Below are 18,000 nucleotides of genomic sequence, written 5' to 3'. Positions count from 1 at the left end.
ACATCTTAGAATTTCTATCATCAAAAACATAAGTGATAACAAATATTGGAGAGGTTGTGGAGAAAGGGAACAATTGTACACTGTTGGTGGGAATCTGCTTTTGGCTCAGGTCATGATCCCAAGGTCCTGGGATCGAACCCTACATTGGACTCCCTGCTCAAAAGAGAGTCTGCTGGGGCGCCTAGGTGGCTCAGAAAGTTAAAGCTTCTGCCTTCTGCTCAGGTCATGATCCCAGGGTCCTGCATTGGGCTGTCTGCTTGGAGGGGAGTCTGCTTCCCTTCCCCTCTCTCTCTCTCTCTCTGCCTACTTGTGACCTCTCTCTCTGTGTCAAGTGGATAAATAAAATATTAAAAAAAAAAAAAAAGAGAGAGAGAGAGCGTCTGCTTCTTCTCCTTCTGCACCTCCCCTCTGCTTGTGCTCTCTTGGATGTTCTCTCTCTCAGATAAATAAACAAACACTTCAAAAATATAAATAAAGTGATTCTAGCACATTTAAAAAATTAAAAATAAAATTACCAGAAGGGCTCCTGAGTGGCTCAGTTGGTGGTTAAACATTGAAAATCCTGATCTCAGGGTCATGAGTTCAAGCCCCATGTTGGGCATGGAGCATACTTTAAAAAAAAAAAAAAAGACTACCATATGATTCAACAATGTTTTTTCTGGGTATATATCTGAGGGAAATGAAATCAATATCTTAAGATATATGTACCCCATGTTCATTGCAACATTTTTTATAATAGTTAAGACAAGTAAATAACCTTTGTGTTCATTGACAGGAATGAATAAAGAAGATGTGATATATATTATACACACAGACACACACACAGAAACACACGAATATTATATATCCATAGAAAAGGAGGAAATCCTGTTATTTGTGACCACATGGATGAAACTTGAGAGCATTATGCTATTTGAAATAGAGACAAATATTATATGACCTCACTTAAATGCAGATTCTAAAAAATCCAAACTTACAGAAACAAAGAGAAAATTAGTGGTTGCCCAGGGGCAGGGATGAAGGTAGTCAAAGGTTATGAACTTCCAGTTTTAAGAAGTGTAACTTCTAGGATTGTAATGTACCACATGGTGATTATATTTAACAATATTGTATTTTATCTTAAGGTTTTATTCATTTATTTGAAAGAGAGAATGAGAGAGAGAGCGAGAGCACACATGAGCAGTGGTAAAAAGAGAGGGAGAAGCAGACTCCCCTGCTGAGCAGGGAGCCCAATGCAGGACTCCACCCAGGACTCCAGGATCATGACCTGACCTGAAGGCAGACGCTTAACTGACTGAGCCACCCAGACACCCCAATAATGCTGTACTGTATACTTCAAGTTTACTAAGAGAGTGGATTTTAAACATTCTTAACACACACACACACACACACACACACACACAATTGTAACTATGTGAGGTGATGAATGTGTTTATTCACCTTATTGTAGTAATCATTTTGCAGTATATATTATATCAAACTGTTATTTTGCACCCCTTAAACTTATACAATGTTATATGTTAGCTATATCTCAATAATGCTGCAGGGGAAAAAAAGAAATCTAAGAAGAATCTAGAAATGTTACCAAACAGTAGTATCATGGATTGCGTCATTACTGTCCTGTCGCCAATTATTCCAATACCTTGTGGGTTAAAACGACAATAAATATTTATTATGTCAACTTCATTAGGAATTCAGGGGCTTCTTATCAGAGTGTTTGTGGCTCAGGGTCTCTGACTAGGTTTCATTCAAGCTGTCAGCCAGGGATGCAGTCATCTCCAGACTTGACTAAGGCTAGAGAATATGCTTTGTAGGTGGCACATTCATGGCTGGAAAGTAGGTGCTAATGGTTGATGCAAAGTCTGTTTCTTCACAGGCTGCTTTAACGTCCTCACAACATGGCAGCTGGCTGCCTACCGAGCAAGTGGTCTAAGAAAGACCAAGATAGATATTGCCATGTCTTTAATGACTCAGTCTTGGGATCACACACTATTTCTTCTGCAGTATTCTGTTGGTAACACCAGGCAGCCGTGATTCAGGGTGAGAGGGGACTACACAAAGACTTGAATCCCAGGAGAGGAGAATAATTGGAGGCCATCTTGGATTTTGCTCTGTGTTTAGGACAAATAATTACATGGAACTAATTTTTAATATGCTAAAGGGAAACAAGGAACAAGTTTTTATTTATTTCTGACTCAGAATATCATAAGATTTAATAGACAGTTTGTTAGGATTTATAGGATGATTTACTATTGTAATTTACAGCATCTTAAACCTTGAGAAGCTACACACAAAAAAAAGTATTGTGTTTTTTTTTAAGATTTTATTTATTTATTTGACAGAGAAAGAGAGAGCACAAGCAGGAGGGGCAGCAGATGAAGAGAGAGGGAGAAGAAGGCTTCTCGCTGAACAAGGAGTCCCATGTGGGGCTTGATCCCAGAACCCTGGGATCATGACCAGAGCCGAAGGCAGACACTTAATTAACTAAGTAAGCCACTCAGGTGCCCCCAGAGGGTTATTTCTTGCTCACATTGCAGCCTAATGTAAACTGGGTGAGAATGTTGTTGCTCTGTGCATTTTTTCAGGGACCCAAATTCCTTCCAACTGGGGACTGCACCATCTTCTATGGCCTTCTGAATTCTCCACATTCTGCCAGCTCACGGGAGAGAGAGTACACACAAGAGAAGAGAGAGACGGAGACAGAAAGCATTAATTTGTGTGAAAGAGTGGGTTTTTTTCTTTTATTTCTTCTTTTTTTTTTTTTTTTTTTTTTAAGTAAGCTCCACACCCAGCATGGAACCCAGTGTGGGACTTGAACTCATGACCCTGAGATCAAATGCTGAGGTGAGATCCAGAGTCAGACACTGAACTGACTGAGCCATGCAGGTGCCCGGAAAGTATACTTAGAATCAAGGGCTGGAAATGGCAAACATCATCTCTGACCCAATTCCACTAATTAAAAATCAGTAATGTGGCCCCACCCAAACTCTAAGAAAGAAAGAACAGAGTCCAGGAAGAGAAGAAAATGGAGTTTGGTGAACTTATAAAGTGCCTGCCACATGAGGAAACTAAGAAACTGAAAGATTATGCAGTTTAGCCAGAGTCAGACAAGGAATGCCATGGATCTAAAAGTCAGTGTGCTTTTAAAAAAAATTACTTAATTAAAAAAATCTGTTTGGGCATTCAGGATACGCCAGTAACCAATATCTCACCAATTTTTATAATGGAGGCAGACTGGTTCGGTCACTTGCTTCACTTGCCTTCCTGGGTTGGCATGGGGATATACAGTGGTTTTGGGGTCTGAATAGGGGCTGAGAACTTATTAAAGGTTGTATGCATTTTTAATTATTTTTATTTTTAAAAAAGATATATATATTTATTTAAGAGAGAAACAGAGAGAGAGAGAGCGTGTGTAAGCTTGGGAGAGGTGGAGAGGGAGAGAGAAAAAGAGAGAGACTCTACAGAGGACTTCCCTCTCAGCCCAGAGACCAATGTGGGCCTTGATCCCACGAATATATATATATATATTCTGTTATATACACACACACACACACACACACACACATATATACACACTTTTAAAGAGTTTATTTTTAAGTAATCTCTACACCCAATGTGGGGCTTGAATTTATAGCTCCAAGATAAAGAGTCACATGTTCTACTGACTGAGCCAGCTAGCCTCCCTGCCTTGTCTTACATATTAAACATATTTTTCCACACTCTGAATCACTTACCTTTTGTCATTTTATTCTTGCTTTCAGTGTTTTTGCTAACTATGGGGCTCCTGGTCAGCTCAGTGGTTAAGAGTCTGACTCGTGGGGCGCCTGGGTGGCTCAGTGGGTTAAAGCCTCTGCCTTCGGCTCAGGTCATGATCCCAGAGTCCTGGATCTCTGCTCAGCGGGGAGCCTACTTCCCCCTCTCTCTCTGCCTGCCTCTCTGCCTACTTGTGATCTCTGTCTGTCAAATAAATATATAAAAATCTAAAAAAAAAAAAAAAAATAGAGTCTGACGCGTGGTTCCAGCTCAGGTTATTTTTCAGAGTTGTGAGATCCAGCCCTGATTTTGGGCTCCATGCTCAGCCTGGAGTCTGCTTAAGAGTCTTTCCCTCTGCAACCCTTATGTTGGGTGTAGAGATTACTTAAAAATAAAATATTAAAAAAAAATGAGAGTTTTGCTAACTTGAATATTAAATTTATGATTTTGGAAGTTGGCATGGTTAAGTCATTAAAGTGTGAATGATGAGCAATATAAGAATTTATGTGATAAAGTTATAGAACAATATAAAAAAGATCTAAAACTCTAAATAAATACATAACATATTAAATAAAGATATGCCTGTGATCACCATAGATCACCATAGATCACCGAAGAAAAATAAGTCTAGCTTGACCCTTGACTAATATCTGAGGCCAATATAAATTTTTTCAATCTTGAAATTTCTGTCTTGCTCAAATACTCACTTGGATTCCTTTTTTTCTGACATTTTGCATCTGGGCTTTTTCATATCCACTACTCTCATGAGATTTATCCCTGTACTAGTCCTTCATCTCACAGTTCGACTTTATCCAAAAGCCACTTGACCTGCCTCGCCCATCTTTTTATCTCCAGGGCCTAGGGTAGCGGTTAATAGAGGACCTTCCTGTCTTTAGTCATCATTTCATTAGGGAAAAAAAAAAATCAATAACTCAAAACTATTAAAGTCAACATGAGAGAATACAAGGAACACTGTCTGTCTGTCAGAAAACCTGAAAATGTTCATAGCTCATCACTTAAACACTGTAAACGTGAATAAGTATATTAACTTATCTGGGCCTTAATTTACTCTATAAAATTTTGATGATCATGGCCTAAGGAAAAGGAAATGATTAAGATAATATATAGCTGGGGCGCCTGGGTGGCTCAGTGGGTTAAGCCTCTGCCTTCGGCTCAGGTCATGATCTCTGCTCAGCAGGGAGCCTGCTTCCCTTCCTCTCTCTCTGCCTACTTGTGATCTCTGTCTGTCAAATAAATAAATAAAATCTTAAAAAAAAAAAGATAATATATAGCTTAAGGAAAGGGAAGACTGAAGTTGGAAATTTCTATTAGTATTAGTAGTATTAGTATTAACTAACACTACTGTATTAGTTATCTATTGCTATATAACAAATTACCCCAAAACCTAGTGGCTTAGTCAAGGCAAACTTTCTCTCAGTTTCTGTGGCAGGAATTTGGGAATTGATTAACCTGATGGTTCTTGCTTGGGATTTAGAATTTGACCACAGCACTTTAGCACCTATAATAGACCTGCTATTCATCAAACTTTTTGCTAGTATTTCAAATCCCCAGGGCACCTGGGTGACTGAGTTGGTTAAACCTCCCAACTCTTTCTTTTTTTCCTTTTTTTAAAAAGATTTTATTTATTTGACAGACAGAGATCAAAAGTGGGCAGAGAGGCGGGGGTTGGGGGGTAGGGTGTGGGGGTGGTTGGGGAGCAGGCTCCCCACTGAGCGGGGCTCTATCCCAGGACCCTGGGATCATGACCTGAGCCGAAGGCAGAGGCTTGAACCCACTGAGCCACCCAGGTGCGCCAACTTCCAACTCTTTCTTAAGACAATATTGATGTTGTCTGCTCAGAAAAGTTTAAAGCACGGAAGAAAGGAGAAAAAATTTTCCTGGGTGATAGTGAAGGGAGATCCCAGGATAACAGTTGACTCAGTAAGTAATTACAAAGTTTGGGGCAAGAAGACAAAGAGGTCCAGAAAAAACATATCTAAGACAAAAAGTGAACTTCCAGTTTTCCCACATTCTTGCCAACACTGGGTAATGGAAAAACAGCCCCTCTGGGAATTGTCTGTTATTATCCTTTGCCCATTTATCTGTTGGTTTTGTCATCTCTCCTCCATTAATATTTGTAAACAAGCTTTGTACATTAGAGAAAACACCCATTTCTGTTGTATGTTTTTTTCCGTCTTTTGATGTTTTTGTTTTTCCCCTTTGGAGAAATGTTAAAATTTTCTGCAGTCAAATATATAAATCTCTAATTTCTGTATCACGCTGATAAAGGTAATTTGTATATCCGGACTGTGATACTGTGAATTAAAATTTGAATTGCAATAAATACTTACTTGGTCTTCATCCAAGTTTATAGCACAGGGCTTTCTAAAATCCTTGGAATTTCCTAAGGGGCTGGAGGGATGAATGATAAAAGTGTCTTTTGTATGTTAATGAAGTAACTTTTGGAATGCCTTGGGTCACTTAACAAAGAGGGATGCTTGCCCAGGGAACTGACCAAGTGATTAAAGAGTTGGAACTTTCAGTTCCAAGTTCCAAGAGGGAGAGGGGCTGGAGGTTAAACGGATCTCCAATGGCCAATGATTTAATCCATCATTGCGTAAGCACTGGAGACATCATTTTTTTAAAAATGATTTTATTTATTTGACAGTGAGAGAGAGACAGTAAGAGAGGAAACACAAGCAGGGGGAGTGTGAGAGGGAGAAGCAGAATTCCACTGAGCAGGGAACATGATGTGGGTTCCCATCCCAGTACCCTGAGATCAGGACTTGAGCCTAAGGAGTTGCTTAATGACTGAGTCACCCAGATGCCCCAAGGGGACATTGGTTTTTTGGTGCTTTTTTTTTTTAAAGATTTTATTTATTTATTTGACAGAGAGGCAGGCAGCAAGAGGGGGAAACAGGCTTCCTGTTGAGCAGGGAGCCTGATGCGGACCTCATCCCAGGACCCTGAGACTATAACCCGAGCTGAAGGCAGAGGACCAACCCACTGAGCCACCCACGTGCCCTGAGACATCGTTTTTTTTTTTTTCTAAAGATTTTATTTATTTATTTGACAGACAGAGACCACAAGTAGGAAGAGAGGCAGGCGGGGGGGGGGGGAAGCAGACTCCCTGCCAAGCAGAGAGCCCAATGAGGGCTCCATCCCAGGACCCCAGGATCATGACCCGAGCCGAAGACAGAGGCTTTAACCCACTTAGCCACCGAGCCGCCCCGAGACATTGTTTTTTGAAAAGCCAAAAGGACAGGGTTTGAAGAGCTTCAGGGATGGTGAACAGGTGGAGATTTGGGGACAGCATTGCACTTGGAGAAGGCGTGGAATCTCCCCTCATTTCCCCACACCTTGCTTATTGTACCTCTTCCATCTGGTTGTCTCTGAGTTACATCCTTTTATAAGAAGCTGGCACTCTAGTAAGTAAAATGTTTCTCTGAGTTCTGCGAGCCCCTCTAGCAAATTAATCAAATCCTAGGAGAGGGTTGAGGGAGACCCTGATTTATAGCCAGCTGGTCAGGAGCACAGGTGACAGCCTGGACTTGTGATTGGTATCCTTTTGCAGGGAGTTGTTGGAAACTCCTCGCTTGTAGCCGATCAGTCAATACAAAGGTAATCAACCTGCCATTGGGGTATGAAGTCAGGGATGGGCGGGGGGGGGGGGGCTGCACAACAATCTTGTAGGACTGAGCCTTCATTCTGTGCAAACTGATGCTATCTCCCAGTAGATAGTGTCAGAACCAAGTGGACATCAGTTGCTGTCCTGAGCTTTGGGGGTAACCTCCCTCCCATATTGGAATTGAGTCCAGAACCTCATTTGGGGACCCACAAAATGGTGGCCAGTCCATGGCACAAAACTTGTTGAAACCTAAGTCAGTCCGTACTTATGAGAAATGCTTCATGGTTAAAGAAGCATCACACTAATCACAACCCTTCTTCACATACACACACACACACACACACACACACTCGGCTTTAGCTCCCCTTACCCTAGAAAACAGGGTCTGCTAGCCTTATAAGGAAATCCCTATATCCTAGCGAATCATGCCAAGTTTCCAAGCTGAGGCTTCTAATGACTTATAATACTCAATTTTGGCCAAACATCCCTGGGAAAGAGCCCTCCATTGTTCGTGAGGCATTGGACTCCCCCAGTCCCTGGATGAATTTCCCTTGAATGAAGAGTATCAGACTTGGTACTCAATTATTTTACTTTCTTTGACAATGTTTCTTAAGACTTTTACCTCTACCAGAGTATAAGTATATTTCTTTCATCTTCACCTCCTCCCACCCGAGGTGAGGGGAGAGAGTCCCCAGGAAAAGTTGAGTAGACTCACTATCCTCTGCAGTCATAAGGGCCCGTCTGGGATGGTGGTCTTAAATTTACAGTCTTTAATCTCCCTTTGGTGTGGCATTCTCCAGTCACACTGAGCTAAGGGGCAGGCATGGAGACGGCAGATGGGGTTTTAGCAGATGAAAGCAATAGAGTGAGGGGCAACAAAGCTTCAGATGAGTCTGAGTTTGAGCTGAATAAGAAAGAAAATGAAGAAGAAGACTGGTAGGTTGGGCAAAGTCAGAAAGGTCAACCAGCTGGAAATCTTGATTAGATCATGAAACAGGTCTCGTGGGTGTATTTCAACAATGGAGCTTGAAGAATAGTCTGTTATGGTCAGAAACAGGATGGGTTAGCTATTCTGAAAGCCAAATGGCTACAATGGATAATATTGCTGAGGGTGTGACCAAGAAAGTCTGTGCTTGAGTTTGAGAAGGAAGGTAGAAAGGAGGAGGAGGTCAAGTAACTAAGAGGTAAGCCCAGTTATTATCTTGCTGTTTTCTTGGTGTTCTTAACAAGTTTCAGAATTTTTCTTGGTGTTCTTACATGTTTCTTTTATTTTCATTTTTTAATTTTCCATGTTTCTTTTAGTAGATGAACTCTGGAATAATTTTGTGGAATTCTTAAGGGTTTGTTAGACCTTTCAGAATGTCATTAATGAGGCCGTAAATGCCCAGTAGAAAAGGCAACCTTTTCTCTCTTCTCCAATAATGTGGTACTGTCCTGTGTCCATTTCTTCCCAGCCACATTTCTTGAAATAATAGTGTATACACATTATTTTATTTACTTATCTTTTGCTCTTCAACTCCTTTGGAAAACCTATGCTAAGGACAGACAGACTGTCTTTGATCTTTATCTTCCTTTACATATTTGCAGAGACTGAGTAAAATCAATTTTGGAAAATTAGCAGTGACTAAAACGGATCCCACCTTTGCTTTCATGGTGCTCAGATACTAGTTTTCTTTTATTGTAAAAACACACTTCTCAAAAGATCTCCTCCATCTTCAAGGCTTCAACAACCATCTGTAATCGGAAGTGATAGTCATAATAGAGTAATAGTTGATATCACCCAAGCACCAACTAAGTCAGAACAGGGCTCCAGCCAATCAGACAACTAATCTGGTTGCACTGTGATTGTTGGCTGAATATCGGCCCACCTACAATATATATAAATATTATATGACAATATGATGTCTGAGAGTTAAGAGAACAAGCTGGAATCTCTAGTTCTAACTCTTTTGCTTCCTGCCTTGTGATTTGGGACAAGTTACTTTACCTGTTTGCTCCAGTTTCATCCTCTAAATGGGGGATAGTAGAGTTCTTATAACGTAGGGTTGTTAGGAGAATCAAATGAGATGAACATGGAAAGCACATTTAGAACAGCTGGGAATACAATGAGCACTCAATAAATGAAAGCTGTTCTTATTTATTATTCTACAACTGTGTCTCTAGTCCTGACTTTTGCCTCCCTGAGTTTCAGAGTTACAGATTAAGTGCCTTCCCCCCACCCTCAGTGAGACCATGGATGCTTGGGAAACCTATAGGTTCAGTATGATGAGTAGAAGCAGCCTTGTAAACAAATCAGGGAAACAAATTTTGTATGTGCTTGATCACAAGTACTGGGTTGAATGGGGAAAAGTAATAAAAACAGCAGTTATGTGAGATACTCGTCGTGTATGGGGCACCTGGGTGGCTTAGTCAGTTAAGCGCCTGCTTTTGGCTAAGGTCATGATCCCGGGGTCCTAGGATCAAGTCCCTCCTCAGACTTCTTGCTCAGCAGGGCACCTGCGGTTCCCTCCGCCTGCCATTCCCCCTGCTTGTGCACTGTGCTCTCTCTTTGACAAAAAAAAAAATAAATAAAATCTTAAAAAAAACACAAAAAGGTACTCATCCTGTAGCAGGTACTGGTATAAATTGCTCATATATGTGGGCCTACTTAATCTTAGCAACTATCCCATCAAGTAAGCACTGTTCTTATTCTTACTTTATAATTAAGAAAACAATCACAGAAGGGTCAAATGATTTGACCAAGGTCACATAGCTTCTAAGTTTTAAGTGATTCTGCCTCCACATTTTAAGGTCCTTGCACGCCACTCTACTGCCTCACCAAAGAGGAAGCAGTTATTTGTGACAAAAAGAGCATTTCTTACAACTCTCTTTACATGTCACATCTATTTCCCTCCAGATTTTATAATTCTAAGATAACCCCGGAGGAAGCAAGCTGTGGACCCTTGTTCTGCTAGTTAGTATAACAGTATATCCTTTCTTGGTACCTGGAATCAGTGCCCTGATGGTGACTGACTTTTTGATCTCATATTTTTATTTTTATTTTTTATTTTTTTTAAAGATTTTATTTATTTATTTGACAGACAGGGATCACAAGTAGGCAGAGAGGCAGGCAGAGAGAGAGAGGGAGAAGCAGGCTCCCTGCTGAGCAGAGAGCTCGATCCCAGAACCCTGAGATCATGACCTGAGCTGAAGGCAGAGGCTTAACCCACTGAGCCACCCAGGCGCCCCATGATCTCATATTTTTAAACATTTGATCCTTTTTTTTTTTTAAAGATTTTATTTATTTATTTGACAGAGAGATTACAAGTAGGCAGAGAGGCAGGCAGAAAGAGAGAGGAGGAAGCAGGCTCCCTGCCAAGCAGAGAGCCTGATGCAGGACTCGATCCCAGGACCCTGAGATCATGACCTGAGCCGAAGGCAGAGGCTTAACCCACTGAGCCACCCAGGCGCCCTTGATCCTTTTTTTTTTAAAAGGTTTTATTTATTTATTTGATAGACAGAGATCACAAGCAGGCAGAGAGGCAGCCAGAGAGAGCAGAGAGAGAGCCTGATGCGGGGCTCGATCCTAGGACCCTGGGACCATGACCTGAGCTGAAAGCAGAGGCTTTAACCCACTGAGCCACCCAGGTGCCCCTAAACATTTGATCCTTTATCATGAAAGATATATTCTTCACTTTAATGTATATAGTTAGTTTTCTGAGACAGAACCATTTCTGTCTGCTCAGACAGCCCTGCTCATTGGCTAATTTTTTAAAAATAAGATTTTGTTATTTATTTGACAGAGACAAAGCGAGAAAGGGAACACAAGCAGGGGGATTGGGAGAGGGAGAAGCATGCTTCCTGTGGAGTAGGGAGCCCAATGCGGGGCTCCAACCCTGAAATCTGGGATCATGACCTGAGCCAAAAACAGACACTTAATCGACTGAGCCACCCAAGCACCCCTCATTGCCTAAATATTAAAGAGGACATGAACACTGTTGGAACTAATGCCAAAGCTGGAGTCAAAGGAACCAACAAACTTGAATTATATTATGAGTAACTACCTTCTAGTCCCAGAACTCAGAGCAAGTGAACACACAGATGTGTGTACCTGTGTACACAACGGTATAATAAATTTTGACCTGCCCACAAAGAAGTAAAAAAGTTCATAATTTTTACTCTATATAATGAGAAATCTGCTATTAATGTTTCTAGCATTGATGAGAGTCACTTAGCTTCACTGAGACCCAGTATTTGCTAAGAACTGGCACCTTTGAAACTGCCAAGGCAGTGTCTCCCAAACTTAAATCATCAGACACAAATTACAAATTTTCAAATGAGAGTATACTGGGGGCACCTTGGGGGCTCAGTCGGTTAAGGGTAGGCTCAAGTCATGGTCTCAGGGTCCTGGATCGGGCCCCACATGGGGCTTCCTGCTCAGCGAGGAGTCCTTCTCCCTCTCTCTCTGCCCCTCTGTGTTTTGGCTCATTCTCTCTCCCTCTCTCAAATAAATAAAATCTTGAAAAAAAAAATAAAAGAAGAAGAGTACACTGGATGATCTGGAATAACTGTTTTATAATAGAATTGTCAATGTCAAGAGAAGTCTAAAGGACAGCACCAGGTATTGTACCAAAGAAAGATTAACAGTATCTTGAATAAATTAAAATAATGGAACAGATGAGCCATCCTGATACACAGGGTGGAATTCAGAGCTTACGTTGCTATTGCCATATATGTGATTGCCAGAGTTGTTTTATAGTATATACTTATGAAATCTCATTTTTGTGTGAACCCATGTGAAAATGCTTCATTAAAAATAGTATCATAGGGACGCCTGGGTGGCTCAGTTGGTTGGACGACTGCCTTCGGCTCAGGTCATGATCCTGGATTCCCGGGATCGAGTCCCGCATCGGGCTCCCAGCTGCATGGGGAGTCTGCTTCTCTCTCTGACCTTCTCCTCGTTCATGCTCTCTCTCACTGTCTCTCTCTCAAGTAAATAAATAAAATCTTAAAAAAAAAATAGTATCATAGTTAGGATTAAAAAAGTAAAAGTTGGAGCACCTGGGTGGCTCAGTGGGTTAAAGCCTCTGCCTTCAGCTCAGGTCATGATCCCAGGGTCCTGGGATCGAGCCCCACATCGGGCTCTCTGCTTAGCAGGGAGCCTGCTTCCTCCTCTCTCTCTCTCTGCCTGCCTCTCTGCCTACTTGTGATCTCTGTCAAATAAATAAATAAAATTAAAAAAAATAAAAAAATAAAAATAAAAATAAAAAAGTAAAAGTTTATACTCCCAAGTAGATGATTGCCCCAGGTTCCTTCTAATTTTTATCATTCTATCGTTGACTGATTTTTGTGTTTTTAAGACTCTAGTTCAACTTCACCAATCTTTATGAAGGCCTTTGCCAACTTCTGTAGCTCACTGGTTTCAGTATTCTTTATCCCTCCTGGCTTGGATCTCATCTCTGATAAAGGGTACATGACATCCCTATGGGATTTAAATCAGGAGGAAAAAGAAACCAGATTTCATGGACCATGACAGCTTTAAAACCCTAGGGGCAGGTTTTATTTGATTAACATTCAGAGGTGGTTATTTGTGCTGTGCACATTTCACGGTCCAAAGATTAGAACAGCTCGCTCTGCCTCAACCTAGCCAGGCTTTGTGCCTATCTCTCCAGTGGTGTGTGACTTCAGACAGGTTCTCTCCTGAGCAGCCCTCTTCCCAGCTAACCCGTGCAGATCCTGACAATCACCCCTTTCCCTCGCCTCTCAGCCATGATGTGGGACGCGCCCCCCCCCCCCACAGCTGTTCCTAGCCCCAGGACACTTCACAATCTCTTTGGCTCCCTGAAGCCCTCTTCTCATCTTGTAAATAAAGTGTGCCATCTGTGGCTGCCAGGATTCTGACCATTTTTATGAAATTAATAGGAAATGCATTCTTGCTTTTCCTAGGCTTGTAGGCACTAACAATATTTGGTGACTGTCTTTGGGAACCAGCGTGTGGATGCATGTAGTAGTTTGCTGTTATGGCTTACAGGGCCAGGAATAAAGGAGACAGCAGCCCCCAGCTTGGACACCTGTATGGAGTGGGACCTAAGTTCGCCTCTTGTATACCCAGCAGTGCAAGCAACCAGATCCTATCTTTGGGTCACATGGTCTTCCTACTGCTCTAAGTATTAGAGATGGCCCAGGACTCAGAGGAAGCTGGCAGTTTCTCAAGCACCTGCTCTTTTTCACTCTTATGGGAGCTGGATACTGGTTTGTGACTAGAAGTATCAACAAGGGTGTATCTGAATCGAGAAAGGTTGTTGGAGATGAGATACTAAAGGGTTTATTAACTCTATTACCATAGTAGCTTGGAAAGAAGGGGACAGTCTTCCAGCTTGGACTGGAGGTAGGGGAGACATATTAAGAAGCAAACCAGTCAACTCCTGTAGCTTGGATTTTCTGTTGGTACTTTATCAAATATCTTATTTTTATCTTTTTATTTAATTTTATTTTAAGATTTTTATTTATTTATTTGACAGACAGAGATCACAAGCAGGCAGAGAGGCAGGCAGAGAGAGAGAGAGAGGAGGAAGCAGGCTCCCCGTTGGCAGAGAGCCCGATGCGGGGCTCAATCCCAGGACCCTGAGATCATGACCTGAGCCGAAGGCAGTGGCTTAACCCACTGAGCCACCCAGGCGCCCATCAAATATCTTATTTTTTAAAATGATTTTATTTATTTATTTGATAGAGAGACAGAGATCACAAGTAGGCAGAGAGGGAGGCCGGGGTTGGCCGAGGGCGGGGAAGCAGGCTCCCTGCTGAGCAGAGAGCCCCATGCGGGGCAGGATCCCAGAACCCTGAGATCATGACCTGAATCAAAGGCAGAGGCTTAACCCACTGAGCCACCCAGGCACCCTACAACTTATCAAATATCCTAGAAAAGCTGGTGAATGTGTAAATCTTCTGGGCTAGTGATAGGGTAGAGAGGTTTGAGCAAGTTCCTAGGATAAAGCCATCGCTGCTGAAGAATGGTACACTCTTGATGGAGGGATAAATTCTGTGGGATTTCTGCAAAGGTAACGTGGGTGAGTAAATCCCATTCTCTCTCTCTCTCTCTTTTTTTTAAATCCCATTCTCTTAGAGAGAAAGGGCAGAGACATTCTTCTGGGGTCTGACTAGTCATTAAGTAGAAGACTGTGCAATGTTTTGTGCAATAATTATCTATAATGAGAATTAAAGTAGAATAATCTAGAGTCTTAAAATAATAAGGAAAATAACCCTATGTCTTTCTGAGCACCCAAATCCTTGAAAAGGGAAATGCTTGTATGGGTTTGTTAGCTGCATCCCAAATCCCATTTCCATGGAGAATCAGATGCTTCCTAAGAACATCCTTGTACCACAAGGTAATAAACTTCTCTGACTTCAGTAAAATTTTATATATTACTTCAAGCCATTTGTTTTCCTACAAAGAAACAACATATATCCCCTGTACGATAAAGCATAATAAAACCATGCTGAAATATAGATTCTAGGCTGCCAACTTCCTTTATACCAGTCTTAAAGTTGATGCACAAACAAATTAAAAAGGTATTGCAGGGACACCTGGATAGCTCAGTCGGTTAAGCATCTGCCTTCAGCTCAGATCATGATCTCGGGGTCCTGGGATCAAGCCCCACATTGGGCTCTCTGCTCAGTGGGGAGTTTGCTTCTCTTCTCTCTCTCTCTCTCTAATAAATAAATAAAATCTTTAAAAAAAATAAAGGAATTTTTAAAAGGTACTTTATTCCATATCCTAGAAACTTCTTCTAAGGAAATAATAAAACTATGTAGGGTTGGAAAAATATTCCATTCTTCTACATTGTTTGGCCTACATAATTACATTGACAGGGGTGCCTTGGTGGCTCAGTGGGTTAAAGCCTCTGCCTTCTGCTCAGGTCATGATCCCAGGGTCCTGGGATCGAGCCCCACATCGGGCTCTCTGCTCAGCGGGAGCCTGCTTCCTCCCCTCTCTCTCTGCCTGCCTCTCTGCCTACTTGTGATCTGTCTGTCAAATAAATAAATAAAATATTTTTAAAAAATAAAATAAAATAATAATTACATTGACATAAGACCGATTAACAAGAAGAAAACACATTTAATTTTATATGTACTGCAGCCCCGTAAAAATATGAGACTCAGAGAAGTGACCAAAGCAGGAAGCTTTTAGACAAACACAAATTTGTGTGGAATTGGCAAAACAACAGGGTTTGAGCTTCAAAGAGCTAAATGGTGAAGAAGTAAAAGACTTGTTTGTATGACCTTCTCAGTCCAAAATTCACCGTCTCTGATGAGAAGGATGCCTTCCCCACCCTGCTACGGGGAAGGTACCTTTCACATGGGATTATCACCTGCTTCCAGGAGGACAAGGGAGGGTAGGAGTGTCCTTCTTGCACAGCTGTTTCTCAAAAGGCTTTAATTCACAATAATCAATATGCCAAAGGGGCATATTTGGTGGTGGCATATTCTGTTCCCCTTCAACCAGAAAATGTTAAACCTGGGAATGACAAGAATCTGCCGTCTATGTTTGATAAAACAAGAGACACGGTCAGGGGTTGAAGGGAATACCCAGTACAGTGTGTGACTCGGGTGGGGCGGGGTGGGGGGCATTTCCGGGTTCAACCAGATACACTCATGGCCTTGGGAAAGAGGCACATGTAAGATACAATCATCAGTGATGGGTCAAGGAGATCATTAGGAACTATTTTAAGAACTCTTTTAAGACCTGTAGGCCTGAGGCAGTCCTAGGTTGGGGCACGCTTTGTATTCTTTTATGAGATCGTCAGTCAAGTGCAGCCATGTAAGAGGAGACCGAGACAATCAGGGAAAATTTACTCTATTCGTAGGTTCTAGAGAGAGGAGGCACAGCCTGTCAAACAGAGCCCCAGGGAAGACCATCAGAGTGGTCAGGAAGCAGAAGACTTGGAGGGAGTGGAAGGTCTAGGGCAGAGTTTCCATTGGAGTTTCCAGGGAGCAAGACGAGGCAGGATAGGTTAACAGTTCAGGATTACCTAGTGTGGATAATTTGGTTGGGCTCTAACCTATAGAGATGGTCCCTCCTTGCCTAGTCCCTGGCCTTGGGATGACTAAGGAAGAGGAATTTTGCCTCCTGGGGCAATTGGGCCAACTAGGGGAGGTGTGGCTGTGGATTTGGTGTTTGCACGTCAAGGACATGCTGGGTCCTTGCTCTCTCTAAGAACTGGCTAGACCCCAGGAGGGGCAGCAGCTTCCCAGCCAGAAGGTTATTTTTCATTTTTTAGTTTTAGCTTTAGGTGCTTTTTTGTTGTTGTTGTTTGTTTGTTTGTTTGTTTTTTAAGTAATCTCTAGGCTCAACATGTGGCTCAGACTCAGAACCTTGAGATCAAGACTCACATGCTCCCACTGGGCCAGCCAGATGACCCTTCTTAAGGTGTCAAGATATAATACAGAGAAAAAGTTTAAAAATATGTACAACAGGGCATCTGGGTGGTTCAGGTCAGTTAAGCGTCTGCCTTCAGCTCAGGGCTCAAGTCATGATTCCAGTGTCCTGGGATCAAGCCCCATGTCAGGCTGTCTGCTCGTCAGAGAGACTGCTTCTCCCTTCCCTCCACCTGCCACTCCCCCTGCTTGTGCTCTGTCTCTGTCTAAGTAAATAAATAAATAAATAATCCTTTTTTTTTTTTTTTTTTTTTTTAAGAATACCTTTAAAAAATACGCATGGGGCACCTGCCTGGCTCAGTCAGTAAGTGTCTGCCTTCAGCTCAGTCATGATCCCAACGTCCTGGGATCAAGCCCCACATGGGGCTCCCTGCCAGTGGGAAGCCTGTTTCTCCCCTCGCAGTCCCCCTGCTTGTGTTCCCTCTCTCACTCTCTCTCTCAAATACATAAATAAAATCTTTAAAAAATCTTTACAACACAGGGGACCCTACTATATATAAGTTCTTTATATGTAACATTAAATTTATTTGTGAGTTAAGAAACTATTGGCCAGTTGGCATATAATGTTATGTTGCTATTTAATTAAACATTTATTTACTTTGCTTCTCAGGAGTTTGGCAATGGGTAATCTGTATCTTAGAGGCGTTTGCTTTTAGGTCTCAAATAAATAGTTTTTAGATCTCTGAGAAGTTTGCAAGGTCTAGGGTAGCTCAGACTCCAGGCCATAACCGAGTTTACCAAATCTCCTGATGTCCTTTAATCTACCTTCACATTTTTAAGGAGGGATTGGTTGAGGTAATCTCAACTGTTGATGGATATGGTATCAGCCCTCCTCTCAGTAAGACCTGACAGATTCATCATTGACTAACTTATTTGCAGTCCTTGGCTTGCTGTGATGTCAGGCATCACCTGCTCTGATCCACCACAGAAAAGATAAAGCTGTCTGCTCTCCAGCACAGCAGGAGATATGTATTATTTGTGCCTTCCAGGCAAGAGAAGTTGTAGCCTGGTTGCAGGCAGTCTCAGTAGAATTAAGAATCTACTGATGAGGGGGGCCTGGTTGGCTCAGCCAGTTAAGCCTTTGCCTTTGGCTCAGTTCCTGATCCCAGGATCCTGGGATTGAGCCCCACATTGGGCGCTCTGATCAGTGGGGAGTCTGCTTATCCCTCTCCGTCTGCCCCTCTTCTCTGCTTGTGCTCTCTCTG

Source organism: Mustela putorius, unplaced genomic scaffold (assembly GCF_011764305.1).
Source record: "Mustela putorius furo isolate JIRA1106 unplaced genomic scaffold, ASM1176430v1.1 tig00537227_pilon_pilon_pilon, whole genome shotgun sequence".
NCBI classification, from domain to species: domain Eukaryota; kingdom Metazoa; phylum Chordata; class Mammalia; order Carnivora; family Mustelidae; genus Mustela; species Mustela putorius.
The sequence above is the reverse complement of the archived record's forward strand: the minus strand, read 5'-3'. Positions refer to the sequence as shown.